The sequence below is a fragment of the Mustelus asterias genome, unplaced genomic scaffold, assembly GCF_964213995.1.
Source record: "Mustelus asterias unplaced genomic scaffold, sMusAst1.hap1.1 HAP1_SCAFFOLD_2750, whole genome shotgun sequence".
NCBI classification, from domain to species: domain Eukaryota; kingdom Metazoa; phylum Chordata; class Chondrichthyes; order Carcharhiniformes; family Triakidae; genus Mustelus; species Mustelus asterias.
Window position 1 is genome coordinate 2,717 of NW_027592695.1, and position 4,784 is coordinate 7,500.

The following is a 4,784-nucleotide window of genomic DNA, read 5'->3' on the forward strand; positions in this document are numbered from 1 at the left end:
ATCTCCTCTGCACTCTTTCCAGCGCTTCCACATCCTTCTTATAGTGAGGTGACCAGAACTGCACACAATATTCCAAATGTGGTCTCACCAAGGTCCTGTACAGTTGCAGCATAACCCCACGGCTCTTAAACTCCAACCCCCCTGTTAATAAAAGCTAACACACTATAGGCCTTCTTCACGGCTCTATCCACTTGAGTGGCAACCTTTAGAGATCTGTGGATATGGACCCCCAAGATCTCTCTGTTCCTCCACAGTCTTCAGAACCCTACCTTTGACCCTGTAATCCACATTTAAATTAGTCCGACCAAAATGAATCACCTCACGTTCATCAGGGTTAAACTCCATTTGCCACTTTTCGGCCCAGCTCTGCATCCTGTCTATGTCTCTTTGCGGCCTCCAACAGCCCTCCACCTCATCCACTACTCCACCAATCTTGGTGTCGTCAGCAAGCAGCAGGTTGTTGGGGTTTGGGAAACGAACTGTCGCGCGCAGTGAGGGAGAATTTAGGGTGCTCACCGGGGCAAAGTCGGCTGAGGAAATCCGACACGGAAACTCCGCACTGTTTCGCGCACTCAGCCGAGACATTCCCGATCCCGGGAGATACGGAAACGCCCTGGTCTGCGGATACAATCAACAGAATATCAGAGGTTAACGGAGGGGCGGAAAGATCAAAGACTTGATGCGCACTCGCAGTCCCCCACATTCGCCCCCAATCATAAACTCTACCTCCTCGTCATGCCCCGAGCCCAGAGCATGTCCCGTACTCCTTCCCGCCCCCCCTCTCCTTCATCCCGCATACCCTCAGCAACTTTAAGATGTTGCGTATTTTTAATTTTCGATACCCCCCCTCCTTCCCATCAACTCCTCCCTATCTCTGTAACCTCCTCCAGCCCCCTACACCCCTCCCTATCTCTGTAACCTCCTCCAGCCCCTACACCCCTCCCTATCTCTGTAACCTCCTCCAGCCCCCTACACCCCTCCCTATCTCTGTAACCTCCTCCAGCCCCCTACACCCCCTCCCTATCTCTGTAACCTCCTCCAGCCCCTACACCCCTCCCTATCTCTGTAACCTCCTCCAGCCGTTACACCCCACCCTATCTCTGTAACCTCCTCCAGCCCCGACACCTCTCCCTATCTCTGTAACCTCCTCCAGCCCCTACACCCCTCCCTATCTCTGTAACCTCCTCCAGCCCCCTACACCCCCTCCCTATCTCTGTAACCTCCTCCAGCCCCCTACACCCCTCCCTATCTCTGTAACCTCCTCCAGACCCTACACCCCCTCCCTATCTCTGTAACCTCCTCCAGACCCTACACCCCCTCCCTATCTCTGTAACCTCCTCCAGCCCCTACACCCCCTCCCTATCTCTGTAACCTCCTCCAGCCCCTACACCCCCTCCCTATCTCTGTAACCCCCTCCAGCCCCCTACACCCCTCCCAATCTCTGTAACCTCCTCCAGCCCCCTACACCCCTCCCTATCTCTGTAACCTCCTCCAGCCCCTACACCCCTCCCTATCTCTGTAACCCCCTCCAGCCCCCTACACCCCTCCCAATCTCTGTAACCTCCTCCAGCCCCTACACCCCTCCCTATCTCTGTAACCTCCTCCAGCCCCTACACCCCCTCCCTATCTCTGTAACCCCCTCCAGCCCCCTACACCCCTCCCTATCTCTGTAACCTCCTCCAGCCCCTACACCCCTCCCTATCTCTGTAACCCCCTCCAGCCCCCTACACCCCTCCCTATCTCTGTAACCCCCTCCAGCCCCTACACCCCTCCCTATCTCTGTAACCCCCTCCAGCCCCCTACACCCCTCCCTATCTCTGTAACCCCCTCCAGCCCCCTACACCCCTCCCTATCTCTGTAACCCCCTCCAGCCCCTACACCCCTCCCTATCTCTGTAACCTACTCCAGCCCCTGCACCCCTCCCTATCTCTGTAACCTCTTCCAGCCCCCACGCCCCTCCCTATCTCTGTAATCTCCTCCAGCCCCTACACCCCCTCCCATTCTCTGCAACCTCCTCCAGCGCCCGACACCCCTCCCTATCTCTGTAACCTCTTCCAGCCCCCACGCCCCTCCCTATCTCTGTAATCTCCTCCAGCCCCTACACCCCCTCCCATTCTCTGCAACCTCCTCCAGCGCCCGACACCCCTCCCTATCTCTGTAACCTCCTCCAGCCCCTACACCCCTCCCTATCTCTGTAACCTCCTCCAGCCCCCTACACCCCTCCCTATCTCTGTAACCTCCTCCAGCCCCTACACCCCTCCCTATCTCTGTAACCTCCTCCAGCCCCTACACCCCTCCCTATCTCTGTAACCTCCTCCAGCCCCTACACCCCTCCCTATCTCTGTAACCTCCTCCAGCCCCTACACCCCTCCCTATCTCTGTAACCAACTCCAGACCCCTACACCCCTCCCTATCTCTGTAACCTCCTCCAGCCCCTACACCCCCTCCCTATCTCTGTAACCTCCTCCAGCCCCGACACCCTCCCTATCACTGTAACCTCCTCCAGCCCCCTACACCCCTCCCTATCTCTGTAACCCCCTCCAGCCCCTACACCCCTCCCTATCTCCGTAACCTCCTCCAGCCCCCTACACCCCTCCCTATCTCTGTAACCTCCTCCAGCCCCCTACACCCCTCCCTATCTCTGTAACCTCCTCCAGTGCCTATACCCCCTCCCTATCTCTGTAACCTCCTCCATCCCCGACACCCCTCCATATCTCTGTGACCTCCTCCAGCCCCTACATCCCTCCCTATCCCTGTAACCTCCTCCAGCCCCCTACACCCCTCCCTATCTCTGTAACCTCCCCCAGCCCCTACACCTCCTCCCTATCTCTGTAACCTCCGCCAGCCCCCTACACCCCTCCCTATCTCTGTAACCTCCTCCAGTGCCTATACCCCCTCCCTATCTCTGTAACCTCCTCCATCCCCGACACCCCTCCATATCTCTGTACCTCCTCCATCCCCGACACCCCTCCCTATCTCTGTAACCTCCTCCAGTGCCTATACCCCCTCCCTATCTCTGTAACCTCCTCCATCCCCGACACCCCTCCATATCTCTGTGACCTCCTCCAGCCCCTACATCCCTCCCTATCTCTGTAACCTCCTCCAGCCCCTACACCCCTCCCTATCTCTGTAACCTCCTCCAGCCCCTACACCCCTCCCTATCTCTGTAACCAACTCCAGACCCTACACCGCTCCCTATCTCTGTAACCTCCTCCAGCCCCTACACCCCTCCCTATCTCTGTAACCTCCTCCAGCCCCCTACACCCCTCCCTATCTCTGTAACCACCTCCAGCCCCCTACACCCCCTCCCTATCTCTGTAACCTCCTCCAGCCCCGACACCCCTCCCTATCACTGTAACCTCCTCCAGCCCCCTACACCCCCTCCCTATCTCTGGAACCCCCTCCAGCCCCCTACACCCCTCCCTATCTCCGTAACCTCCTCCAGCCCCCTACACCCCTCCCTATCTCTGTAACCTCCTCCAGCCCCCTACACCCCTCCCTATCTCTGTAACCTCCTCCAGTGCCTATACCCCCTCCCTATCTCTGTAATCTCCTCCATCCCCGACACCCCTCCATATCTCTGTGACCTCCTCCAGCCCCTACATCCCTCCCTATCCCTGTAACCTCCTCCAGCCCCTACACCCCTCCCTATCTCTGTAACCTCCTCCAGCCCCTACACCCCTCCCTATCTCTGTAACCTCCTCCAGCCCCTATACCCCTCCCTATCTCTGTAACCTCCTCCAGCCCCTACACCCCTCCCTATCTCTGTAACCTCCTCCAGCCCCTATACCCCTCCCTATCTCTGTAACCTCCTCCAGCCCCTACACCCCTCCCTATCTCTGTAACCTCCTCCAGCCCCCTACACCCCTCCCTATCTCTGTAACCTCCTCCAGCCCCTATACCTCTCCCTATCTCTGTAACCTCCTCCAGCCCCTACACCCCTCCCTATCTCTGTAACCTCCTCCAGCCCCCTACACCCCTCCCTATCTCTGTAACCTCCTCCAGCCCCCTACACCCCTCCCTATCTCTGTAACCTCCTCCAACCCCCTACACCCCTCCCTATCTCTGTAACCTCCTCCAGCCCCCTACACCCCTCCCTATCTCTGTAACCTCCTCCAGCCCCCTACACCCCTCCCTATCTCTGTAACCTCCTCCAGCCCCTACACCCCCTCCCTATCTCTGTAACCTCCTCCAGCCCCTACACCCCCTCCCTATCTCTGTAACCTCCTCCAGCCCCTACACCCCTCCCTATCTCTGTAACCTCCTCCAGCCCCTACACCCCTCCCTATCTCTGTAACCAACTCCAGACCCTACACCGCTCCCTATCTCTGTAACCTCCTCCAGCCCCTACACCCCTCCCTATCTCTGTAACCTCCTCCAGCCCCCTACACCCCTCCCTATCTCTGTAACCACCTCCAGCCCCCTACACCCCCTCCCTATCTCTGTAACCTCCTCCAGCCCCGACACCCCTCCCTATCACTGTAACCTCCTCCAGCCCCCTACACCCCCTCCCTATCTCTGGAACCCCCTCCAGCCCCCTACACCCCTCCCTATCTCCGTAACCTCCTCCAGCCCCCTACACCCCTCCCTATCTCTGTAACCTCCTCCAGCCCCCTACACCCCTCCCTATCTCTGTAACCTCCTCCAGTGCCTATACCCCCTCCCTATCTCTGTAACCTCCTCCATCCCCGACACCCCTCCATATCTCTGTGACCTCCTCCAGCCCCTACATCCCTCCCTATCCCTGTAACCTCCTCCAGCCCCTACACCCCTCCCTATCTCTG

The 4,784-nt window shown here is 58.5% G+C and overlaps 1 long non-coding RNA gene across 1 annotated transcript in view; it reads right to left on the bottom strand.

The window, feature by feature from the left end:
- Nucleotides 1-386: 386 nt before the first annotated feature.
- The window catches only part of LOC144489993 (uncharacterized), a 12,782-nt gene continuing 8,384 nt past the window's right edge, over nt 387-4,784 (bottom strand). Inside the window, exon 3 of the long non-coding RNA XR_013497122.1 lies at nt 387-618. This is a non-coding gene — a long non-coding RNA (uncharacterized LOC144489993). The remainder of the gene's footprint in view (nt 619-4,784) is intronic.